Source organism: Ambystoma mexicanum, chromosome 5p (genome assembly GCF_040938575.1).
Source record: "Ambystoma mexicanum isolate Mex_15411 chromosome 5p, UKY_AmexF1_1, whole genome shotgun sequence".
NCBI classification, from domain to species: domain Eukaryota; kingdom Metazoa; phylum Chordata; class Amphibia; order Caudata; family Ambystomatidae; genus Ambystoma; species Ambystoma mexicanum.
The window spans coordinates 686002599-686029422 of NC_090930.1; positions in this window are offsets into that span (position 1 = coordinate 686002599).

Genomic DNA, 26824 nt, shown 5'->3' on the forward strand with positions numbered 1-26824 from the left:
CTCAGACCCATAACAAAATCCCTTTTTATTTTCTTAAGAAGAGCCACACCCGTATCCCTTACCATATCCTTTCCCCCACCATGAATAATCACCCCATCTGGAGGCCCATAGCTTTCCCTCAACCCAGCCAACCTAGGAAGCAACTAATCCCAGCGGAGCCCCCCAAACCAGGACCATCTTACCACAACATCTTTATAGCTGCAACCCAGTTGCCTGCCAACAACCCTTTTCTCATCTTCTTTCCCCGCCCACTTAACCATAGAATGTCCCACAAACCAGATTTTTGACATCTGACCCGACCTCCTAGCAGCATCTGTAAAAGAAATTACAAAATCACTTACAAGTCAACAACATCCTAATAAACGCAACACTCCTGCTACCTACTGAAAAATTCTTCAAAGACATCCCGTTTGCCCCGGTCCCTGACATACTTTGTATCTCCCTTACTTCCAGCGTCCCAAACTTTCCACCTACTCCTCTGAATAGCCCAGCCTGCTATTTACAGATGCTGCACCCCTCCTAAATGAAATGAGTTCCAACCACCTAACCTTTCCCACACCACTAGTAACACCCTCCTCAATAACCTATCCTTCCTGGCCATCTCCTTATCCCTCCCCGGAAACATCCCCGGTCCTCTCCTACCTGTCCCCCTATATCAATCACCAAGTCCAACCGTCGCCTGCCTCCCGAACCTTCCCTGGACCATTAAATACCCAGGGAAGCGCTCTGCCCCCCACGGCCACTCGCTGGCCGTGTGCAGCGCCAAAAACATCCCCGGGGGAAACGCTTTGCGTTCCCCCCGCGGCTCCCCTTTTGTAAACACTACTGTTTAGATCTGAGCTCCACAGCTGATGCTCAGTTTGACCAGGCTGTGCTCAAAAGCCTTTTTCAGTAAGGAGTTTTCCATCCACCCGTAATTCCAGTGAGGAGTGCTTTTGAATCTCCTATAAGTATGGAGGAAAGGGGACGGGGTGTAGGAGTATAATAAAGTTACTCACCATAGTGATTACCTTACTCCTAGTCCATAGTCCTCTTTCCTCCATACGCCCGCCTACCATCCCCTCTAATAAGGTTCCTCTGCTATTGCTTAAAGGCGATAAAAAAGGACTGATGGGCGATGCACTGGCCAGAGTTAAGGAGGGCGGGGTTACGGCCGCTTGCGATACCCCGCGTAAAAAGAGAGGAAGGACACATTTTGGGAAAAATTTGATGCATTTTCAAAGTGCTACGGTCCCGTCCCACAGGACGGAGAAATGTCCCATAAGTATGGAGGAAAGGGGACTATGGACTAGGAGTAAGGTAGTCACTACAGTGAGTAACTTTATTAAACTGTGCCTCATTTTCAAACTCATACTTTTCATACAACTAACTCCAAAGAAATATCTAGACAATTTCCCTGCTCTTCACTTCTTAAGTGGTGTTGGGCTCAAAAAGACATTTTACAAAGTGAAACACGTGACAAGGGCTGGGGAGGCACAGGCGGTGGTTGAGAAACTCTCATCATTTTGTTAGTTTAAAAGGAGGAAATCGAGACAGTAGTTTCGGTGGAAAAGTGCACCGCAGATTGGAGGTGTTGGCATAGGATTTGGTGGTGAACAAGTTCAAAGGCGGCTAACAGGTCCAGGAGGAGGAGGAGTAAAACAATATTTGCCAGTATCTTCATTTTGTCCAGTAGATTTTTTAAATCTAGGACACACGTTCCCGCAATATGCTTCTTTTGGACTCACTAGGGCCACTAGAGTTCTCTGTGGTGCATGTATAGTGGCCCGAATGCTGTTGCCACTTTACATGTCTTGTGGACCCTCTATCTAGGGCCTTCAGCCCTGCTCAGTGAGCATGACCTTTGGCTGTGCCCACTTTATATTTTAAAATACTACCTTTCTTTTTTACTCACCAGCCATAGCCTTTGCCCATGACCATTGGCCCCGGCCTTTGGCTGTGGCCCCTTCTTTATGTTGCCCCAATAGCTTTATTTCGTTCCCACTAGCCATAGCCTTCAGCCGTGGCCACTGTACATATTGCTCTAATAGGTTTCCGAAACGGGCCCACTAGCCATAGCCTTTGGCCGTGGCCAGACCACTAGGTTTATTTTAGGCAAACTAGCCATGGCCATTGGCCATGTCCACTTTCCATATTGCACCCATTGACATGTTGCTCCAGCAGGTTTTGTTTGGGCCCACCAGCCATGGGGTTTGGGCATGCCAAATGGCTACGGCCTTCGGCTGTGTCCACTTTCCATATTACACCATTCAGTTCCTTAATTAACCCAGTAGCCATATTATTCGGCCACACCCATTAAACCCCAACCCACTGTAGCTGTAAAATTCCACTTTGTTTGTATTAATCTCACCTTGTTAACTCTCTTTTGAACTCTTTTTTAACCACAGTTATATTAGTAATGTATGACAAATAACCCCGGTTATATAGAAACGTATAGAAATATATGCATTTATCCGTAAAAAGGCTACTAGTCTTACCATCTAAAGTAAGTACCATCACATTTTTTCCAACAAAAAATGTTACATCGAATTCCCATACATAAAGTGCAAAGTGTTTATGCATCGAAACCCTTGCATCGAATAGCGTTTCGTTATATAAACACTTTACATTTATTTGCAAGGGAATTTGATGAAACATAACATTGTTCTGTACAGCTCCCTGTAACTTGGGCTATTTATTGTTTATTGGGGGGCCTCCCCGTAAATCCCCCTCAACCCCTAGAAGTCCTCCCCCCTATGCCCCTTACCAACCCCCATTTACAAAATGTAACCCTTGTCCAGTACTAAAATCTTTAATGCTTCTCAGCACTGGAGAGCTCCCTGTAACTTGGGGTATTTATTGTTTATTGGGAGTCTACCCCCTCAACCCCCAGAGGTCCTCCCCCTAACCCCCCCCACCAACCCCCATTTACAAAATGTAATCCGTGTTCAGTGCTGAAATCTTTAATGTATTTCAGCACTGGACAGCTCCCTGTAACCTGGGGTATTTATTGTTTATTGGGGTCCTCCACCCCAAATACCCCCAACCTCCATTTTCAAAAATTAACCCTTTCCACAACCCATTGAATTTCCAACCCTAACATACATCTATTTTAAAGGTATGTTTGAGCTGGAAATCCATCGAAATCCATCAAAATTCATTCAGTGGAAGTGGATTTTGATGGGAATGCATTTCAATGAATACATTTCGTTGGATTTTTATTCGATTGAACACTTTTCGATGGAAACTGGCTACCCGTAAAAAGCATGCAAAATCCAAAACTCTTCCATGCCCTCGCAGGCACTCACAAAATGCCCACTTCCTCTTGCCATGCTCTCCCCACTCCCCTCAAGTACTTTTTCCCTCTGTACTCCTCTCCCATTCCCCCAATACTCATCATCTTCTGTGACGCACTTTCATTCCTGATCCCATTTTCTACTAAAACCGCGGTACTCCCCAGTATAACGCCAGTTATGCAAAAATGTTTGGCATCTGAACTTGTCCCCAAGTCCCTCACCCCACCCAATTCCTCATGGTGTGCTCTTTTCCACTACCTACCTCTAACCTGATGCAATTTCATCTTGTTTCCTCGTCCAAATGGCCTTTTTTCCACTTTTCTTTATTGGCTACTCCCGGTTATACCTGTTATCTCTTGCATCAAACAAAAATAATTTGCAGATTTTTCATTTCTGAAAAGCCTCCCTGTTGCAATGCACCATGGGAGGTACATATAATTTTGGGAGAAGGAGGCACCCCCTTCTCCATCAAATATTTTAACAACTACTGGACACAATAATACCATACCCCTATCAGAAATCGAACAAATGGTTTGTTCCCTAATTCGGTCCAGCGGTTTTGGCTGTGGACTTATTTTTGATCAGATCTGTCCCAAAATGTCCAGTCTGGGGGTTGTGGGCTGGGCTGAACGTGGGCGGTGGGGAGGGGGGGCGGCTCGGGAGCGGTTGATTGAGTACAATTTTGATAGCAGAATTTCAGCCGAATCCGTCATCTGAGTCAAAATGTATCAGAAATTCATTTTTCAGGTTTCCTGTGGAACTTAATACTCAACTATAGTGTACCGAATGCCACACTATATATAAATATTTTACAGGGCCTGTGATAGCGGCCCTGGTGTTATGGTATAGTTGCTCAACTCATAGAAAGAGCACTTTTTGGGCAGCTTATAAATTTGCCCCCCTGGAGGAATCCTCATCCAAACTTTGCAAAACAGTATATGGTCCGCTCATAATTTGTGAAGTTTGGTGCAGTTTTGCGCAGGGAGGGCAAAGTTATAGGGGGCAAAGTTATAGGCGGGTCCCAAAATGTGTGGAAATCCCACACACGCAATGGAAACAAATTTGCGTACGCCTACAGCCCAAACCGCTGGACGGATTTTCACCAAATTTGCAACAAGACCGGTGACTTGGTCCCGAAAGCATGCTTTTGTAAATTTGGTGTAAATCCACACAGTCGTTTTTAAAAAAATTGCCAAAAAGTAGATAAAGAAATGAGTGATCTCTGGGTCCGGTAAGCAGACTCACTTCCTGATTCGAGGTCTGCAGATACCTCTGGTCCAATCAGAGAACTGCATGCTGTTCACGGACATTGTATGCACCTGCTGATTGGTCGGTTACAAATGAGAGGTGCGTCAAAACCTTTGAAACGGACGCCATGTTGGATGCACCCGTAGTCTGCGGACATCACAGTAAAAACATATTAAAAAACACATCATTGGCGTTGTCAAACAATTAAACTATCTCTGGGGAGGTGATGGATGATGAGGATGGGATGGGATATGGCCATAAAAAAGCCAAAAATCTGGTGGTTTTCCTTCTCCGATGTCACAAACATCTCAGATCTACGGGGACAACAATGCATAGTCGTGCATTACAAGGTTGCTGAAAAGCATTTTTTGGATGGCTTATAACCTAGACCATATTTGAATGGTTCTGCTAAGTTATGTCAAGAGGTGGCAAAATTAGAGGGGGGTCTCAACATATTTAGATGGCTTATAACTTTGTTGCCGTTTGATGAATCTGCACAAAAGTTTCCAGAAAGAATATAGACCCAACTTCAAATGTTTGTGCAAAGTTGGAATGGATTTTGTCAAGTGGGGGCTAAGGTATGTGACTATTTTTGTACGTACATTTTAATACTTTTCAAAAAATAAAACATGGACGGATTTGCAGCAAACCCGCGCAAGTAGCATTGTCAAGGACCTGAAAGCATGGTTTTGCAAATGAGTCCATGTTTTATTTTTTGAAAAGTGTCGTAATTTGTCATAATGTAGGTACAAAAAAATTCTGGTATACCTTTGGTGACTGAGATATAGCCTGTGGCAATGGGCAGTGACTTTTGTGATGTCATCATTGATGTCTTTGGTGTTAGTCTTAGCAGTGCACAGTGGTGGCGTGAGTTATGGTTGCTTAGCTTACCATAACTGGTGAATTTCAGGGGTTTTTCGGTTTTACTTGGAACCATAACGTCCCTTTAACTAAGTTCTTTCACTGAATTTCATAGGTTTTTATTAGTGCAACATAACCATAACGTCCATTTAACAACGTTTTTTCACTGATGTATATAATTATATTGAAAAAACTTTAGTTGCAGTGACGTTAAGGTTGAAAATGTTGTAGAACAAAAATTTTGGCAGACAATTCGGACAAAGCATCTTAGCTTGCACCACCCTGTTGCGCAGCATATGACCACAATAATGACATCAGAGATTACATCACTGATGACATCACTGGTGACATCACTAATCACATCATATATGACATCATTGATTACATCACCTATAGCATCAGACATAACATCATATCTGACTTAGCTAATGAAAACTTTGATTATATAAATACAATTTTGAAATTGTAGGACTATTTTATTGCACATAAAATACATATACATATTCTCAAGGTACATTATTTTCTGATGTAATTAAAAGGACATTTTATTCAGCTGTAATTTCTTTAAATGTAGTGTATACTCTACAGCTTGAAGTATGTACAAAACTGAATATAGTAAAAAATAAGACAGTATTTAAAGGTTCTTTTCCTTTTGCAGTTTTACTTCAATATTAACTTACAATTAATTTAGAGAAGAAAAACAGAAAATAATACAAATTTATTTGCATGTTTAAGTAAACATTGAATTTGTAAACTTCATTTATTTGTGTGTATTTATATATTCTTTTCAACCATATGGTTATAAAAAAAAAGTTCACAGAATTAAATAGCAATTTAACAACATATCCAAAGAAAACATTTGACAGACAATATGCCATTTGACACATTCGTACAACAGATTAATACAAACATTCAAAGGAAATCATTAGTGTAAACAAGAGTAAAATACAGGAATTGCCTCAGTAAACAATTAAAACTTAGTCAATATTACCCAAGGCGTTTTGATGCAATGCTTCTTTCCATACATGGAAAGCCTCTGCAGTTATGACAATACTCTCAGCACCATATATTGAGTTCCAGAATTGCTCTTCCTGGATAGAGCAGATGTTGTTTACAAAGCAGCTATAGCTCTTATTATAATACACCTTTAAAATGTGACATGGGATGAGGAATGGCGAGACGACTCAAGCTTCAGATCGCAGAGGCAGAACGTTCTTTCATGATGTGCTAATTTACTCCAGGGGCCAGTATGTTCCTGAGTATATAAAAACACAGGTATATAACACATCTGCGGATATACCGAGAGGATACTTTGGTTAAATAGGTTGGAAGATGGTCAGGCGAAATCCTTGCACACTAAAACACTATAATTTACCTTATACTTAAAAAGACTTTAGAGATAATATCATAATTACTATTCTTCTTTTTGAAAATAAAATGTGCATTAGGCGCAGTGATCAACTCATCCAAATCAATGTCAATGTTCCATTGCTGTACGACGCATTGAATAAAAAATGTGTTAGTACACTCCTTATTATAAAGTCGGGTTAAATAGCGTAATAGATTGTCTGCAAGGGGGTACAGATAGAGAGGTACAGCTTGCATCGCTGGTGCAACCAAAGGGAGCAGATGGATGGGACCCCAAGTTCATATTGAAGGGCCTCCACCAGGACTGAGGAAGGTACTCCTAAGATGGATCTTAAAATGTTCCCTTCGAATCTATCCGCCCAGGTGATCGTCTGCTTGGAAAGGATTGCCAAACCATATAGGATCACAGGAAGATTGCTCTTACAGTATTTGGCAACTAACCCCTCAATACTATTGCCACCCTTGTTGCGAATAACACACTTAAGTATCAACCATTTCTTATTATTTTAACTTGGACATAATCGCCATAAAATTGCAGTGTTGGTAAATTGCAAATGGGTACCCCTAAATAAACATATATGTAATTTTGCAGTAATAATAGTTTTTTAAAGAATGTGCATGCTTAGAATTTCTATAAAATATCTCAATACATACACGTTATTTGCTTTTATAACACTTCTTTTCTCATTGCAAAACAATATGTGTACATACTATTTAGCACAACCAAACCTCTAAATCTGTTTAGATGTATGAATCAATCAGGTTTCAATCAGGTTTCAACATGTTTGTATTCCTATTTAATTCTATTAATATTTCTTTTCTACTGTATATACATATTATATTATCTTACAATTGTCTTACATATAATTGCCATAACCAAGTTGATTCTATGCAATGGAACATTTTATTTGCTTTCTATTTAATGTAAATACAGATATTTCTAAAATAATATATATGTATATATCGACATCACTAATGACATCATACATGATATCACCAATGAGATCAATAATTACATCAACAATACACTGATAAAGAAGTATGATATGATTACAAGTGAAGCATTCGCTTGAAGTACCTACACACTTATAAAGTTTAAAATAAAAAATATGTACCGCTATACAAATAGGTTACATTTCATGTATTAGTAAACAAGCACAATACTTAATTGCAGGGAAAGTACCTGATTCTGGTAAATCTATTTCAGTTATTTCCAAAAAAATATAATAGGTATATGTAGTAGTAAAAAAAAGAGAATAGATAGAACTAAAAACAATACCAATACAACTATTGATTCAATAAAATGTGGGACTGTAAAAAACGGAATTACCACTGAGAGGTGGCAATTGAGAACTGCTACTGTGCCAAAAGGATCCCACATTGATAAGTATCATGGATACATGTGAATCTGGTCTTACTCAGGACAATGAACTGTACAATTACTTCCGAAAAAATATATCCTGGTAAATATGAACCACTGAGAAATTCAAATGTCCAATTTGCCCAAATTTGCCCATTGTCTAAATATTTGCCCAATTTTATTTTCAATGTAGCAATGTCCTTTTGGCAAATAATGTACTTGTGAAGAATATATTCTGGTATATAAGAACCAAAGAGCTACCCATTTGCCCAAATATTTACCTAAACTTTTCTTTCATTGATACAGTGTCCTTGTGAGAAATATATTCTTTTTCATCATGTTTGCACACTTCAAAAAGTGCCATAAGATAATATTCTAAATCTATTGCGCTAATGACCCGCAACCTAAACTATATTTGGCAACACACAACATCCGTTTTGAAAAGAGCGGCAACTACAATAATGGGCACTGCTCGTAGTAGCACAGTGACCTCATTGCAGCATTACCTATACGCAATGACAATGCACATTTCATTATAACAAGGTGGTCAATTTAGAGTGCCATTTCCACATGGATCGGCGTTCTAGGATTCCGCTCTGACTAAATTATCATATCCAATATACAGCATTTTCAGGTAAACATTACAGTGCACCATGCTGTATGCATCCCCTTTTTCACGAATAGATAGAACATCATTAGATCTGGTACTAATCATTGATGACATGTATAATATCTTTTCAGATATAATCCACAATTTGTAAAGAGGAAGAATGCTGATATTTAAGCAATTAAATGGAAAGAAAAGGGTGAGTTGACAATATATATATGGACTACATATATGGGCAATTGGTTGGTGTAAATATACAACCATATATTTTTGAAAGAAATACACCTTTTGTATTTTTTAAATCACTGTTCATTTTGCAATTTTGTGTTTTCTGTTGTAGATTAAAAATTACATGTAATGGAAAGAAAAGTATTGTAAATTACATGTATGATATGAGAGCATTGCAAATCTGATGATCTTCAATAAGGTTGTGGTGAAACACATATAGAGGGTGCATTTTTTGGACTTCCAAAGCGGAATAATTTGGACCATATAGAAAGTACAATTACAATACAGACAAGTTTGAATACTTAAAAGGAGTTTGAATATTTTTTGGACGTACAAAGCTGAACAATTTGAACAATATTGAAAGTATAATCACAATAAAAATTAAGTTTGAAAAGCGCAAAGCACCGTTAGTCATTTCATTGATATTAGTCACAAACTCTTCTTTGGAATTATATGTAGATGCAGGCAGAAGCATTACCCCTCCAAAAACAAACCACTAGAAGTAAATGCATGTTTAATAGTAAGTGTTATGAAAAGAGTCAATGTTCACATTTAAATGGACGTTTCTCCTTACTGTAATAACATTACATGAACACATTATTTTCGAAATGACAAGTTTTATCAAAAATAATCACATACAAAAGAAAGCATGTGCCCGTGTGCATTATGTTAACATGTAATCTAAGAATTCAAAGTTTGGTTAAGATGTAAAACAAATCAGTTAGAAAAGAAATGAAGATTAGAGAGTAAATATTTAATTATAGACATAGCAATGGTATTACTGGTTTACGGAATGTTTAATTATAAGTCTGTACATTTCCAGTTTTGCATGTATGCTATGGAGCATGTAGAATGAATTGGAAAGGAGGTGCATTCTTGACCCAGTTCCTCAAAGTATGTGTTATTTGGTCCATAACTGCCCAGTGGTTTTCACGCTATGGCTGTTCAAAACTGAACTTTTTCTCTATGGGAACTGGAATGCAACAATGCTGAAAACAGCGTTTCTATGTTTTCTTCGTTACCTTTTAATTTTCTAATGAGAAGTCTCTATTTTAGCATCCTATACTTTAGCTAATTAGCAGCAACTAGAATACTTTTGTTGGGTTCAGTAATTATGGTTTTTGACGGCATGTATTACACTAATTGTGTATTGAATGTTGCGTATGTATGTATATTCAGGGAAAACATTAGTTGCAGGATGCAAAGGTGAGCAATACATTATGACAAAAACTTTGAAATTCAGGGAAAAATCTTTAAGTGCAGGGAAGCTAAGGTGACAATTTAATGCAACAAAACCACTAAACTCCAGCAGACAGCTCAGGCAAAGCCACCTTAACTTGCTGGCCCCATTTGTGCAGCATTTGACCCCAATGATGACATCAGAGATTACATCACTGATTACATCACTAATGGCATCAGACATAAGATGACTCACTAGGCATGCTATAATACCCATCTATATATGGGCTTTCAGTATACTTAATAACAATGGGAAAATTTTATAAATAAATGTAATGTCTACACAAACATGACATCAGTAATTTTCAAGCTTTGATTTGTAGTATTTGGTAAATGATGAAAGTATACATATATATTATTTTATAAATGTATTTACTTATATTAAATAGAAAGCAAATAAAATGTTTCATTGCATATAATCAACTTGGTTATGGCAATTATATGTAAGACAATTGTAAGATAATATAATATGTATATACAGTAGAAGAAAAATATTAATAGAATTAAATAGAAATACAAACATGTTGAAACCTGATTGATTCATAAATCTAAACAGATTTAAATGTTTGGTGATGTCATCAGTGATGTCATTATCGTGGTGATACTCTATGCAAAGAGGGGGCAGTTTAGGTGGAATTACTCGAAATTCAGCCATGGTCGGTGGCCATGGCCAAACATGTTGCATAGTTTTTTGAGGTCTCACTAATTTTGGCCTTCAGCCATGGCCTCTGTGTGTGTGTTGCAGTAAGATCTTTCTTTTGGACCCACTAGCCATGGCCATTGGAAATGTCAAACCATTACTTTGTTACCAAACACCCATTGACCCCTGCCCAGTAGATGTAGAAACTGCAGATGTGAAACCTTTTTTTTCTAACTCCTTATTCCCGCGATAATTTCACCGTAATCATTTCCAATAAAAGAAATTCCTGCGGTAGAGTAGCTGATCAAGAATTCTCACGATAACAGGAACAATTCCTCAAAATGAAAAAGTCTTCCACATCCTCACAGGCACTCAATACGTGTCCCTATTCATTTTACAGGGTCCCCTAACTCCACTCAATTGCTTTTTCCCTCCCTAACCCTCTACCATCACCCCATATCAATCATAACTTTATGTGATGCACATTTTTTTCTGAAGCGTCTTTTGATTTTGCCGCTGTCATCTCGTGAGATTCCCATGATCCTCCCCAGTAAACCAAACATGTTCTACCCGTAATTGGCTCTCCAACCCATCCCCAAATTCCCAACTTCACATGGTGTCTTCTTTCCTACTCCCAACCACTAGCCAGATGTGATTGCTATTGCTATTACTATTTATAATAGCCTATGGCCAGACCATACAAGCGCTGTGGCTCAAAGCAATCAGTGTTCCAATAGGAGTGACTTCATAAACAGAAGAGTTTGAGTCTTTTTCTGAAGATGAGAACGTTATTAGACTCTGGAAGGTTTTGAGAGAGTTCATTCCAAAGTTTGATGGCATCCTTTTTCCTCCTCCAAATAGTGTTGAGTTCTTTCATTTTCAGCTTCTCCCGGTAATATAGCGGGAATCACTCTCATTGAGCAAAAACAGTATTTTTATCTTTTCTTAATAACTTTTTCAGTTTTTAACTAATTGTTCCCAAAATCTGCACTTGGGAGGGAGGGGGGGTCCAAGGCAAATCTTTGGTTTCCAAAATGTCATCCAAATCCATCCAGCAAATCAAACGTTATTAGCCTCCCTCAACCTCTCTGCTGCAAAGCACCAAGACCGATATAAAGGTTTTAAGATTCGGGGCACCACATTCTCTGTTGAATATTTTAAAAACTACTGGATGTTTTTTTTGTTGTTTTTTTAAAATGTTTTATTGGTTAATTATCTTTCAACCTTTAACATATATCCAGTAATCATCAACTTAAGGGAACCAAGGGCAGGAAAATATAAATATAAAAAGGATCAGTTCAAGCAACTCTCTAGTCCTTTAAGTAGCGGTCTCTCAAGCTGCCCAGCCCCAGTTTACCAGTTGATCCTCTCAACTGTCTCCATTAGCAATCCCTATACAAATTTCAAGGCGTCAATTGTTTGACCAAGTCGGTACACAGTTAATAACCTCTCCCACAGTTGGTTTTCTAGAGCAGAGTCACACTCAATGCAGTAGGCCGCCATTGCCCTTGTTCTTTGAGCGCTTAGAGAGGGGTAATTAAGCATCACATATCTTAATGTTTCAATGGAATCCACCTCGTTGCAGAAACAACAAATTGCTTCATTTGATGTAATTTGCTTCCGTAGTAGCATCACTTCTCTTGTGGCTAAGATATTAAGCCTACAGCGTAACAGTAAATCTCTGTAGTGTACTGAAGGGAACTTTCTCAAATATGATGGTAGTTCATTGAGTTTCTTACGCTCCCATATAATATTAGTACATAATTTACTTTTAACTTTGATTTCAATAGTTTCTTCCCAGTCCTTCTCCTATAGAATCTTTTTGATCTTATTTGGATTTACTTTCAAGGTCTCCATCTTGATGTTGAAGTGATCTAAGTAGTCTTTGCAGCAAACTTTCCATCTCAGAAGGTTTTTATTCTTTGGTGACTCTGCGCCTCAGTATCTCGAAGTGTGCTGGCGGTGAGTCTAGCTCGCATTTCCAAAAGAGGGAGATCGTTTTCCACATAACTATTGATGTTAGAGATTGCAGTCTTAGTTCATGTCTTATTGTGGTTACTGAAACTGAATTTGGTAGCCTTAGGATCTTCCTCCAGAAGTAAGCTTCACATAAGTCCCAGGTTTTCCAAGCAAGATTAGCAAGGGCTTCCGCCCCATATGTAATAACTGCTGACACCTTCTGCTTATTGAAGGTTACGGTAGGTATCAGGGAAAAGGTCCCAAAACAACAGTGTAGCGCTCTCCCCTGATTAGTTAATTTCAGTAGTTTTTCCTTAATCAGCTGATAGTTGCTCAACTAATTGACATTTTTGTTAATTTGTATACCAAGATAAATTATTGACTGCACTACTTCATGCGGTCGATTTTTGATACTCCAGTTAAAGATTTTTGATGTTTCCTGCTTACCACAGGCTGATTTCATAATCACCACCTTAGATTTCTCTATGTTGATCATCATCTCATTGCAATCCAAATAGGTTTTGAGGGCTTCTAGTCACCTCTGGATTCCTATACCGGTCAAATCACTAAAGACTAAATTGTCCGCATATAGGATCTACGGAATATCACCATCTCCAATTGTGGGTGGGAAGGCTCTGACTTGTAGTTGGGAATCCTTTATATCAGCCAGGTATAATGCAAAGAGAAAAGGAGCCAGAGCACAACCTTGTTTAATACCTCGAAAGGTATGGATCTTCTTCGTTAGGGTGCCGTCTCCAGCTAATTGAATCTGTGTTGTTGTATCCGTATACCGAGCTTGTATTGCCTCTAGAAGATCTTCCAGGCACTTCCATCGCTTTAACTTGGAACATAGAAGTTCTCAATTTATGCAGTCGAACGCTTGTTCTAAATCTACGAATCCAAGGTTAACTTTACACTTGGACTCTAGCGCTCGTTGCTTCAAAAGATTTAGAATGAACAGGTTCAAGGAAGTGCCTACTCCACTTATGAAGGCTGTTTGGTGTTTGTCTAGAATGTCTGCCTTCATTGCCCGATTTTTATGGTTGCGTAGGAGGATGGACGCCAAGATTTTGCCAATAGAGTCTAATAGCACTATTGGCCTATAATTACGAGGATTACTATGATCTCCCTTTTTAAAAATTTGGACAATTATTGCATCCTTCCAAGATGATGGTACCGTTCTTGTTCTCTTTACTTGGCTGAATATGAGGTGTATCAAATTGTCCCATCTTTCTTTATTTTCTTTGAGCCTCAGATTCGACATGCCATGTGGCCCTGCTGCCCTTGAGGAGCTCAATTGATTTATCATCCATAGTATTTCTGTCCGGTCAAAATCAAATGACCATGCCAATCTACTGGTCTTCTTTTCTTGTCAATTTAAGGATTCCTTTCTCCCAAAGAGAAACGTATAATCGGCGAACCAGCGCTCCTCCGACACCTGGTTAATTGTTAGTGCAGCTTGAAAATCGTCTCCCTTATTGATGATGTCCCATAGGTATCGTAGATTACATAAACGTACCACTGACAGCATTCTTTCAGCATCGTCTTGTGCTCTTTTGACTTTTGTACTCTTTAACCAGATTTTATAAGTCTGCTTACACCTTCTGATTGCTTTCTCTTTCTTGCGACAGTCACTCTTTGATAGTCAGTGTAATTGTGCTCTGTATTCTTTCCTTTTTTCACTAAATCTGTATTGTAATCATGTTTCCTGTTAACCATTGTAGTTTTGGTTAAATCGGGTTTGATTTCAAACTCCTTCAGTAGCCACCCATGTTTAACCTCATCTGGGTTACTAGCAACATAGTGGTCATAGCGTGCAGCCAGTTGAGGGAGGGACCCTTCTTGATTCTCAGTTTGTTTCGTCCCCATGTTACTTCAGATGGGGTTATTTTAGACCTCTCACTTCTTTCCCCCACCCAAATCATTTCAATATCCAACAGAGCGTGATCACTAGTTGCTTGTTTTTTTACTGCAAATGATTTAATAAATTGTACAGTGTTTACTGTAGTCAAGACAGGCACTATCAGCACCATAAAACCAGGTTGCCGCATCATCGAGGTCCCCAGAGGTTGACCCATTTAGCATAATCATGGAGTGGATTTCCATTTCCATTTTCCAACGCCACTCCTTTTCTTCCAAGTGCGTAATTTTCTTTGGTTTCCCATGTCTGGTTAACAGTTTAATGTTGAGATCACTGCAGACTAATATTAGTTGGTTAGGATCTTCTATCATGGATTTACCAATTTGTTCCATGATGTCATTTATGTACGTGTCGGTAGGGCACTTATTTTCACTCCAATAGGTGTTAATTAGGAGAATTTTTATCTTGTGTTTCCTTGAGCATTTTCTAATCCGTAGAATTTGAACAAAAGGATTTGGGATATGATGTTCCAACACTTGAAGATCACTGTTAATTTTAACCATAGCTAATAGACCAGCATAAGGCCACCCCTTCTCACCTTTCCTTGCAGGGTTGATGTCGACATTGTAATCTTCACAAATCGGTTTTTCCCTTATCCATGATTCTTGCAGGCAGATAATTTCGTATTGCCCTAGGAAATGATCTTCTCCTGCAAATAAGTGCTTGAATCCTCGGGTGTTCCATGAGGCAATTTTCACATTTTTCTCAGCTATTTCCTTTTCAGTCTATTGTTTCTTCTTAGTAGCTACAACTTTGGCCATCCATGACCAATCAACTTAATTTTAAGCTCTTTGCTCCATGGCTTTTGTTAATTTTAACCACTTTCTAGAGCTGTCGTTTGTAAAGCTGAGCTTTTTTCCTTCCGCCCTTGATGGTAAGACAACTTTAGAAGCTGCCGAAATTTTGAACTTGGGTTTTGGTTTATCCTCCTTGTTTTTCTCACGGGATCCTAACTTCTCTCGCTTTCCTCATGTTTTGTCTTTTACATCTTGGATTTTGTCTCTGACAGCACTTTGCTTAGAGACCAAGTTTCTCCTAGATTGGTCTCTTTTCGATTACTTTAAGCGAACATTTTCCTTTGTATGCGTTAGAATTTTCCTGGGATTCTTATCATGGTCTATGAGTTCTGTCAATTCATACCCCAGTAAAGTAATTTTGGCCTTCATTTCTAACAAATGTTCCTTTATCAGAACAGAATTACCAGATCAAGTCTCTTTTCATTAACAAATTCCACGATTCCAATGTCATCTGATGAGATGAAACGCAAGGCAGGGATCTGCCACAGAAGGGTCATGACCTTTTCTCGGTTTAGGAGCACCCTTTTTGGGTGCTTCACAATTCTCTCTAACATTACTTTACAAGCGTTTTTGCCTCATTTAATCTCCTCTAGACGTGCCGTCTCTTTTCCTGGTGGAGTTGAAGCAGGCCTATCAGGCCACTTAACATCATGCTTGGGCTTTTTTTCCTTTATGTTCAGGTTTGCTCCAGTTTCAATTCTCTCTTTGACTTGTTTTGATTTCTTCACATTTGTATTCAATTTTAATCTCAATGCCCCATCACATTCTGTCCTTTATCTTCTAGTGTACTAAATGCTGCGTTCTTTGTCATTTCCTCATTTCCAAGACAACTTTCCTCATTATCTCTTGGCATCTTATCCTTCTTATTTTCCTCTTTCCGGGACATCACCCTACTATCAGGCATGCAGAGATCTATTTGTACTTTCTCAGGCAAGTTTTTTTCCTGATTTTCAACTTCCTGCCAGTCCGAGAGGCTAAAACTCTCCCAAACTTCTTCCTCGTTATTTTTTTCCAGCGCCTCAATGAGGTCGCTCAGACAGGATTCAGAGACCATCGAGTCATCTCCTGCTGAGCTGTCATTCACAATACGAGAGGAATTTGGGGCAGATGTGCCTTGGAAGTTTTTCTCCAATACCAATTCTCTTCTAGGCTTTTTTGCAGCCTGTGGTTCATCCAGTCTTGGAAGGGTCCTTATATTCCTTAGAAAGGACCTTGATCCATTTTGCTTTTCGACATCGTACTTGATTCTTTCGTTTCTTGCCATTTCTAGATTCATCCTGTGCCACATTTCCATTAGAATTTGCCGCTTCATTAGATGCCAAGAAAATTGAGAAAGTTGATTTGGCTAAGTTCTCTGAGGTTTTCCATTTTTTTCTTAGGAGTTGAGCATTATCCATAGGCTTACCTCCGCCACTTATGTATTAGCCTTACTTTTTTGTAGTTGTAGAGGGCCACCCTTTGAAGTATTCTTTTCCTTACTTTGATTATCAACCGTGAGGTGGTCCTTATTTGCTGGTAGGTGAAGGGTGCCTAGAAGTTCACCACTATCACCTAGTTAAGCCCGCAGTTGGATTTTTAGTGGAGCATTCTTTTTCAGATTTAAAGTGGCTCCTTATCCATTTACCGTTCCATAAGAAGAGTTTTATCATTAGATTCACTTCTTGCCAAGTTGCTTAGGAGGTTTTGCCACAAGCGGGTTTGCTCAGCTTCTTTATCTAATCTCTGCTCTACTATTTCCGTGAAGCGGCCAAGATCACACAGTTTCTCTTTAGATTTTAGAATGACCAGTAGCAGCTCCTATAAAGACTAATTTATATTTTCGTATAGTTTCAAGAAAGGTGCAACTGAAATTGTCAGGGCTGTATTTTGGATGTGAGCCGAGGTCTCCATCCTATCTTTTTTCAATAGATCCTCCTTTTTCAATAGCGTGGATTGTTCAAACAGAACTTCACTCGAAGGGGCAGCTACTTGGGGATCAACCAGGCTTCCACTTAGAGAGGGATGGCCGGGTAAGAGTTGGCTCTCATAGCCCCAAAATCTGGCGCAAAGCTGTAATCCCCATCGAGGGCTGCAATTTTGTCCTTGATAAAGGATAGGCTCTGCCGTTTCTCTTGAGCAATTTTGCCTGTGAGTGCCGCAATGTCTTTCATTAATTTATCCGCTAACAGTGAATTGGTTAGGTCTTTTTTTGCCGGCTCCTTCCACCTGTCTAACTAAGGGCAAAATTGCTGTTTTAATCGTTTGTTTGTTGTTATTGTCAGTGGGCCCCCTTTTATCCACTTCTCCTTTTTCCATGTGGCTAACTGCACTTACTTCCTGGTTCTCCAAATCTATGGCCGTTAGCTCTTCCCCATTTCGAGGATTTGCTTCCACCAGCGAAACCTGATTCTCAACTGGAAGAGGATTTTCCCCAAAAGCATGCCAGTCATCTATGTCCTCCCAAGTTGCGGACACATGATTGCTGTTTGATTTTTCGTGATTAGCATGAATTTGCCCAACAGTAGTTGGGGGTGTAAGTAATTTTTCCTTTTCATCACTTTCCTAACTATCAAGGACACTCTTCCGGGTCCTTTCCGCATCTCCCGCTACGCTGCACTCCTCAGACACACCTCTCAACCCCTCCGGCGATCCAAGGCCACGCCCCTCTGCACCCAGCCCACCACTCGGCGACCGCACCGCTCCACCTGAAGACGAGGGGCAGGAGGAGGGGGCCGCCGCCGAGCCGCTCACGTCTCTCTCCTCCAGCGCCACAGGCTGGGCCCCCGCCTCACCAACACTGTCATCACACGGCATATCAGGGAGAAGTCCTGAGGAGCCCTCCTCCCCAGGACCCGCCGCGTCCACCAATGCCTCTACACCAGCCCCATCGTCAGACACTACTTGCGGAGTGGCATTTTCAAAAGGGAGCTTGTCCAGTGTATTAGTTTGCCTTCGTTCAAGTCCAAGCCCTATGTTCCTATTAGGTGAAACTAGGGCTGCCTCAGAGTCTGTTAGTTCACGGGCACAAAATGAAAGCCTCAGTTGTTTTAGTGTCGGTATGGCAGTTTTTATGGGCAGGCAAGTAGGTGTTTTTGTTAAAGATGGAATGCCACGTTGCCTCACCTGGAGTCTGGTTCGGGACCCAGCAGAATCGCCCCGGACTTCCTTATGCTCTCCACCCAATTTGTTCATCCTTGCACAGCTCCTCAGTACTCAGTTATGCCAGGTAGTTCAAGATCACAGGGTGGAGGCGCTGGTACCGTCCTCCACCGTCAAACACCGGGTAACACCACATGCCACCACTTTCGCAGCCGCTTTCGAGTTATGTGGTGGTTTTATGGGTAATTTCCCAGCAGGTAACAAGCACTGCCTCCAGGCAGGCTTAAGGGAACAGCAACAGAACAGTGCAGTGTCCAGGTACCAGGTAACACCACTTGCCACCCCTTTTGCAGCCGCTTTCACAGTATGTAGTAGTTTTATGGGTAATTTCCCAGCAGGTAGCAGGTAACAAGCACCGGCTCCAGGCAGGCTTAAGGGAACAGCACAGCGCAGTGTCCAGGTACCGGGTAACGCCACTTAACACCACTTTCGTGGGAGCTTTTGCGGTATGTGGTGGTTTGATGGGTAATTTCCCAGCAGGTAGCTGGATTTACCTCAGACCAGCCAAGGAAATGAAGTAACCACTTTGTGCCCACATTTCTACTCATTTGGTCCATTTGTGCCAAGCTGTTCAAAAATGGCACTTTTTCTCTATGGGTAAATGAATGCTTGTAGGCTAAAAACAGCGTGTTTATGTTTTGTTAATAATGTTTTCATTTTCGAATGAATTGTTCACAACATTTTTAGTGGGGCTCTTAACAAACATTCTCTTTGGAAAATGACATCTAAATCTGTCCAGCAAGGCAAAAGATAATGGGGCCAATTCATAGAATTCGGCGCACAAGTGGCGCACGCGGCTGGCGCACAGTGTGCGCGTGCGGTAGGCTGCGCCAGCCGCGTGCGCCGAAACACATTCAGGCGCACAGCGTATTCATGGATTCCAACATCCACAACCAGCCGTGGCGCAGAGTGGCGCAGCGACCCTGCAGCAGCGTCAGTTACGCCCCCAAGAACGCCCCTTGCGCAGGAAAAAGCCATCAAAATCCCCAATCCAGCGCAAAGGGCAGCAGCAAACGCAGTGCGGGGAGCGTGTATTTCAGGGGTGTGCGGGAGTCCCCACACGCGATAGGCCTGGGTACGTGTATTACAGGGGTGCGCGAGAAAATCTACACGCGATTGGCCTGGGTACGTGGATTACAGGGGTGCGCGAGAAATTCTACACGCGATTAGCCTGGGTACGTGTATTACAGGGGTGCGCGAGAAAATCTACACGCGATTGGCCTGGGTACGTGGATTTCAGGGGTGCGCGAGAAAATCTACACGCGATTGGCCTGGGTACGTGGATTTCAGGGGTGCGCGAGAAATTCTACACGCGATTGGCCTGGGTACGTGGATTACAGGGGTGCGCGAGAAATTCTACACGCGATTAGCCTGGGTACGTGTATTACAGGGGTGCGCGAGAAAATCTACACGCGATTGGCCTGGGTACGTGGATTTCAGGGGTGCGCTCGAAATTCTACACGCGATTAGCCTGGGTACGTGTATTACAGGGGTGCGCGAGAAAATCTACACGCGATTGGCCTGGGTACGTGGATTTCAGGGGTGCGCGAGAAATTCTACACGCGATTGGCCTGGGTACGTGTATTACAGGGGTGCGCGAGAAATTCTACACGCGATTACCCTGGGTACGTGTATTACAGGGGTGCGCGAGAAAATCTACACGCGATTGGCCTGGGTCCGTGGATTTCAGGGGTGCGCGAGAAAATCTACACGCGATTGGCCTGGGTACGTGGATTTCAGGGGTGCGCGAGAAATTCTACACGCGATTAGCCTGGGTACGTGTATTACAGGGGTGCGCGAGAAAATCTACACGCGATTGGCCTGGGTACGTGGATTTCAGGGGTGCGCGAGAAATTCTACACGCGATTGGCCTGGGTACGTGGATTTCAGGGGTGCGCGAGAAATTCTACACGCGATTGGCCTGGCTACGTGGATTTCAGGGGTGCGCGAGAAATTCTACACGCGATTGGCCTGGGTACGTGGATTTCAGGGGTGCGCGAGAAAATCTACACGCGATTGGGCTGGGTACGTGGATTTCAGGGGTGCGCGAGAAATTCTACACGCGATTGGCCTGGGTACGTGGATTTCAGGGGTGCGCGAGAAATTCTACACGCGATTGGCCTGGGTACGTGGATTTCAGGGGTGCGCGAGAAAATCTACACGCGATTGGCCTGGGTACGTGGATTTCAGGGGTGCGCGAGAAATTCTACACGCGATTAGCCTGGGTACGTGTATTACAGGGGTGCGCGAGAAAATCTACACGCGATTGGCCTGGGTACGTGGATTTCAGGGGTGCGCGAGAAATTCTACACGCGATTGGGCCTGTGCGAGTGGGGCAGTGTATTACGTAGGTGTGCGGGAAGTTGAAGAGGTGAATTGCCAGTGTGGGTCCGCCCAGGTCTCCCCTCTACCCCCTCCACGACCTCTGCAGGCAGCCCACACCACAGGGGACTACCCTGCACCCCTGGTCATGTCCCGCAGGCAGCCCATCCACCATGGGCATGCCCCCCAGCCAAGCCACATGTCCCCTTGCACCCCCACCCCCCAGCAGGCCCCCACTCATGTCCCCCTGCACCCCCACCCCCCAGCAGTGCAGGGGCAGCCCCCACCAGGCCCCCACCCATGTCTCCCACCACCCCCAGTCACCAGCCACCAGGGGCAGCCTCCACCAGGCCCCCACACATCTCACAGCACCACCACCCCCCAGCCACCAGGGGCAGCCTCCACCAGGCCCCCACCCATGTCTGACTCATGTCTCCCACCACCCCCACCCCCCCAGCCACCAGGGGCACCCTCCACCAGGCCCCCACCCATGTCTCCCAGCACACCCACCCCCCAGCCACCAGGGGCAGCCTCCACCAGGCCCCCACCCATGTCCGACTCATGTCTCCCAGCACCCCCACCCCCCCAGCCACCAGGGGCACCCTCCACCTGGCACCCACCCATGTCTCCCAGCACCCCCACCCCCCAGCCACCAGGGGCAGCCTCCACCAGGCCCCCACCCATGTCTCCCAGCACCCCCACCCCCCAGCCACCAGGGGCAGCCTCCACCAGGCCCCCACCCATGTCTCCCAGCACCACCACCCCCCAGCCACCAGGGGCATCCTCCACCAGGCCCCCACCCATGTCTCCCAGCACCCCCACCCCCCAGCCACCAGGGGCAGCCTCCACCAGGCCCCCACCCATGTCTCCCAGCACCACCCCCCCCCAGCCACCAGGGGCATCCTCCACCAGGCCCCCACCCATGTCTCCCAGCACCACCACCCCCCAGCCACCAGGGGCAGCCTCCACCTGGCACCCACCCATGTCTCCCAGCACACCCACCCCCCAGCCACCAGGGGCAGCCTCCACCAGGCCCCCACCCATGTCTCCCAGCACACCCACCCCCCAGCCACCAGGGGCAGCCTCCACCAGGCCCCCACCCATGTCCGACTCATGTCTCCCAGCACCCCCACCCCCCAGCCACCAGGGGCAGCCTCCACCAGGCCCCCACCCATGTCTCCCAGCACACCCACCCCCCAGCCACCAGGGGCAGCCTCCACCAGGCCCCCACCCATGTCCGACTCATGTCTCCCAGCACCCCCACCCCCCCAGCCACCAGGGGCAGCCTCCACCAGGCCCCCACCCATGTCTCCCAGCACCCCCACCCCCCAGCCACCAGGGGCAGCCTCCACCAGGCCCCCACCCATGTCTCCCAGCACCACCACCCCCCAGCCACCAGGGGCATCCTCCACCAGGCCCCCACCCATGTCTCCCAGCACCACCACCCCCCAGCCACCAGGGGCAGCCTCCACCAGGCCCCCACACATGTCTCCCACCACCCCCACCCCCCAGCCACCAGGGGCAGCCTCCACCAGGCCCCCACACATATGTCCCCCTGCACCCCCACCCCCTAGCATCCAGGGGCACCCTCCACCTGGCACCCACCCATGTCTCCCAGCACACCCACCCCCCAGCCACCAGGGGCAGCCTCCACCAGGCCCCCACCCATGTCTCCCAGCACACCCACCCCCCAGCCACCAGGGGCAGCCTCCACCAGGCCCCCACCCATGTCCGACTCATGTCTCCCAGCACCCCCACCCCCCAGCCACCAGGGGCAGCCTCCACCAGGCCCCCACCCATGTCTCCCAGCACACCCACCCCCCAGCCACCAGGGGCAGCCTCCACCAGGCCCCCACCCATGTCCGACTCATGTCTCCCAGCACCCCCACCCCCCCAGCCACCAGGGGCAGCCTCCACCAGGCCCCCACCCATGTCTCCCAGCACCCCCACCCCCCAGCCACCAGGGGCAGCCTCCACCAGGCCCCCACCCATGTCTCCCAGCACCACCACCCCCCAGCCACCAGGGGCATCCTCCACCAGGCCCCCACCCATGTCTCCCAGCACCACCACCCCCCAGCCACCAGGGGCAGCCTCCACCAGGCCCCCACACATGTCTCCCACCACCCCCACCCCCCAGCCACCAGGGGCAGCCTCCACCAGGCCCCCACACATATGTCCCCCTGCACCCCCACCCCCTAGCATCCAGGGGCACCCTCCACCTGGCACCCACCCATGTCTCCCAGCACACCCACCCCCCAGCCACCAGGGGCAGCCTCCACCAGGCCCCCACCCATGTCTCCCAGCACACCCACCCCCCAGCCACCAGGGGCAGCCTCCACCAGGCCCCCACCCATGTCCGACTCATGTCTCCCAGCACCCCCACCCCCCCAGCCACCAGGGGCAGCCTCCACCAGGCCCCCACACATGTCTCCCACCACCCCCACCCCCCAGCCACCAGGGGCAGCCTCCACCAGGCCCCCACACATATGTCCCCCTGCACCCCCACCCCCTAGCATCCAGGGGCACCCTCCACCTGGCACCCACCCATGTCTCCCAGCACACCCACCCCCCAGCCACCAGGGGCAGCCTCCACCAGGCCCCCACCCATGTCTCCCAGCACACCCACCCCCCAGCCACCAGGGGCAGCCTCCACCAGGCCCCCACACATATGTCCCCCTGCACCCCCACCCCCTAGCATCCAGGGGCACCCTCCACCTGGCACCCACCCATGTCTCCCAGCACACCCACCCCCCAGCCACCAGGGGCAGCCTCCACCAGGCCCCCACCCATGTCTCCCAGCACACCCACCCCCCAGCCACCAGGGGCAGCCTCCACCAGGCCCCCACACATCTCACAGCACCACCACCCCCCAGCCACCAGGGGCAGCCTCCACCAGGCCCCCACCCATGTCTGACTCATGTCTCCCACCACCCCCACACCCCCAGCCACCAGGGGCACCCTCCACCAGGCCCCCACCCATGTCTCCCAGCACACCCACCCCCCAGCCACCAGGGGCAGCCTCCACCAGGCCCCCACCCATGTCCGACTCATGTCTCCCAGCACCCCCACCCCCCCAGCCACCAGGGGCACCCTCCACCTGGCACCCACCCATGTCTCCCAGCACCCCCACCCCCCAGCCACCAGGGGCATCCTCCACCAGGCCCCCACCCATGTCTCCCAGCACCCCCACCCCCCAGCCACCAGGGGCAGCCTCCACCAGGCCCCCACCCATGTCTCCCAGCACCACCCCCCCCCAGCCACCAGGGGCATCCTCCACCAGGCCCCCACCCATGTCTCCCAGCACCACCACCCCCCAGCCACCAGGGGCAGCCTCCACCAGGCCCCCACACATGTCTCCCACCACCCCCACCCCCCAGCCACCAGGGGCAGCCTCCACCAGGCCCCCACACATATGTCCCCCTGCACCCCCACCCCCTAGCATCCAGGGGCACCCTCCACCTGGCACCCACCCATGTCTCCCAGCACACCCACCCCCCAGCCACCAGGGGCAGCCTCCACCAGGCCCCCACCCATGTCTCCCAGCACACCCACCCCCCAGCCACCAGGGGCAGCCTCCACCAGGCCCCCACCCATGTCTCCCAGCACACCCACCCCCCAGCCACCAGGGGCAGCCTCCACCAGGCCCCCACCCATGTCCGACTCATGTCTCCCAGCACCCCCACCCCCCCAGCCACCAGGGGCAGCCTCCACCAGGCCCCCACCCATGTCTCCCAGCACCCCCACCCCCCAGCAGTGCAGGGGCAGCCCCCACCAGGCCCCCACCCATGTCTCCCACCACCCCCAGTCACCAGCCACCAGGGGCAGCCTCCACCAGGCCCCCACACATCTCACAGCACCACCACCCCCCAGCCACCAGGGGCAGCCTCCACCAGGCCCCCACCCATGTCCGACTCATGTCTCCCAGCACCCCCACCCCCCCAGCCACCAGGGGCACCCTCCACCTGGCACCCACCCATGTCTCCCAGCACCCCCACCCCCCAGCCACCAGGGGCAGCCTCCACCAGGCCCCCACCCATGTCTCCCAGCACACCCACCCCCCAGCCACCAGGGGCAGCCTCCACCAGGCCCCCACCCATGTCCGACTCATGTCTCCCAGCACCCCCACCCCCCCAGCCACCAGGGGCAGCCTCCACCAGGCCCCCACACATCTCACAGCACCACCACCCCCCAGCCACCAGGGGCAGCCTCCACCAGGCCCCCACCCATGTCTGACTCATGTCTCCCACCACCCCCACCCCCCCAGCCACCAGGGGCACCCTCCACCAGGCCCCCACCCATGTCTCCCAGCACACCCACCCCCCAGCCACCAGGGGCAGCCTCCACCAGGCCCCCACCCATGTCCGACTCATGTCTCCCAGCACCCCCACCCCCCCAGCCACCAGGGGCACCCTCCACCAGGCCCCCACCCATGTCTCCCAGCACACCCACCCCCCAGCCACCAGGGGCAGCCTCCACCAGGCCCCCACCCATGTCCGACTCATGTCTCCCAGCACCCCCACCCCCCCAGCCACCAGGGGCACCCTCCACCTGGCACCCACCCATGTCTCCCAGCACCCCCACCCCCCAGCCACCAGGGGCAGCCTCCACCAGGCCCCCACCCATGTCCGACTCATGTCTCCCAGCACCCCCACCCCCCCAGCCACCAGGGGCATCCTCCACCAGGCCCCCACCCATGTCTCCCAGCACCACCACCCCCCAGCCACCAGGGGCAGCCTCCACCAGGCCCCCACACATGTCTCCCACCACCCCCACCCCCCAGCCACCAGGGGCAGCCTCCACCAGGCCCCCACCCATGTCTCCCAGCACCACCACCCCCCAGCCACCAGGGGCAGCCTCCACCAGGCCCCCACCCATGTCCAGGAACAGAGACTTCCATGCTGTCATGTGTGCAATCTGCACAGGGCTCCCCATGTCACATTCAAACACATGCAACAACCATGCGGTTCACACATTACAGGTCGCACATGCATTACCATGATGTCCCTGCACACATACATGCGTACATGGCCTATGTCACACATACAGGCAGGTATCAGACAACCAGCACACTGCAACATGCCCTGTCTCACACAGCAATGCTTGGCCACTTACCGCTCAACTCCAGACGGGTCTCCCTCTCAAGGACCTGGGCGTGGAGCGCTGGGTGTATGCGTTCCAGGACCCTCAACTGGATGGAACTCATGCGGCCCCGGCCCCCCTCCACAAGGCGCCGGGCCTTCATGAGGGTCCTTGACCTCAAGTCCTCCCAGCGCTTCTTGACCTTCTGGATGGTGCGGGTTGCCACCCCCTCCGCGTCCTCTCCCGTCCTTCCCTCTTGGCGCGGGACGATCCGAAGAGGGCATCATACTGCCCCAGGACTTGCTCCACCAGGACACCAACTTCGGTGGCAGTGAAGCTGGTGCCCCTCTGCCCCTCTGCCCCTCTGGCCGGGGGTTGCAACTGGTGTCAGATGTGGTTGTGCTCCACATGGCAACCCCAGGGGCAGGAGTGGGTGACCAACTGGGTCCTGGGGCTGGGCTGTGGAGCGATGTCATTTGAGTCGGGACTCTTCTGTACCAGCAGGGGTGGACACAGCAACTGGACCCCTGCAGATGGCTGATGTGCAGGCACCAAATGGCAGGGCACGGTGGCAGCAGGCAGGCAGGCAGGCAGCAGCAGATGGCATGTGGGAGGCTGCTTGGGGCACTGGGGGCCAGTGAAGTGTCCTTCTGGGCAGGAGCGTGGTCTTCCGTGCGTTTTCGCGTGGCCAGCTTCATACGGAGTGAGTAGGCACGTGAAAAATCTGCACGCAGCGTGTAATGCGCGTAAGCGCGCGTGAAAAACTGCACGTCCGCGTGTAA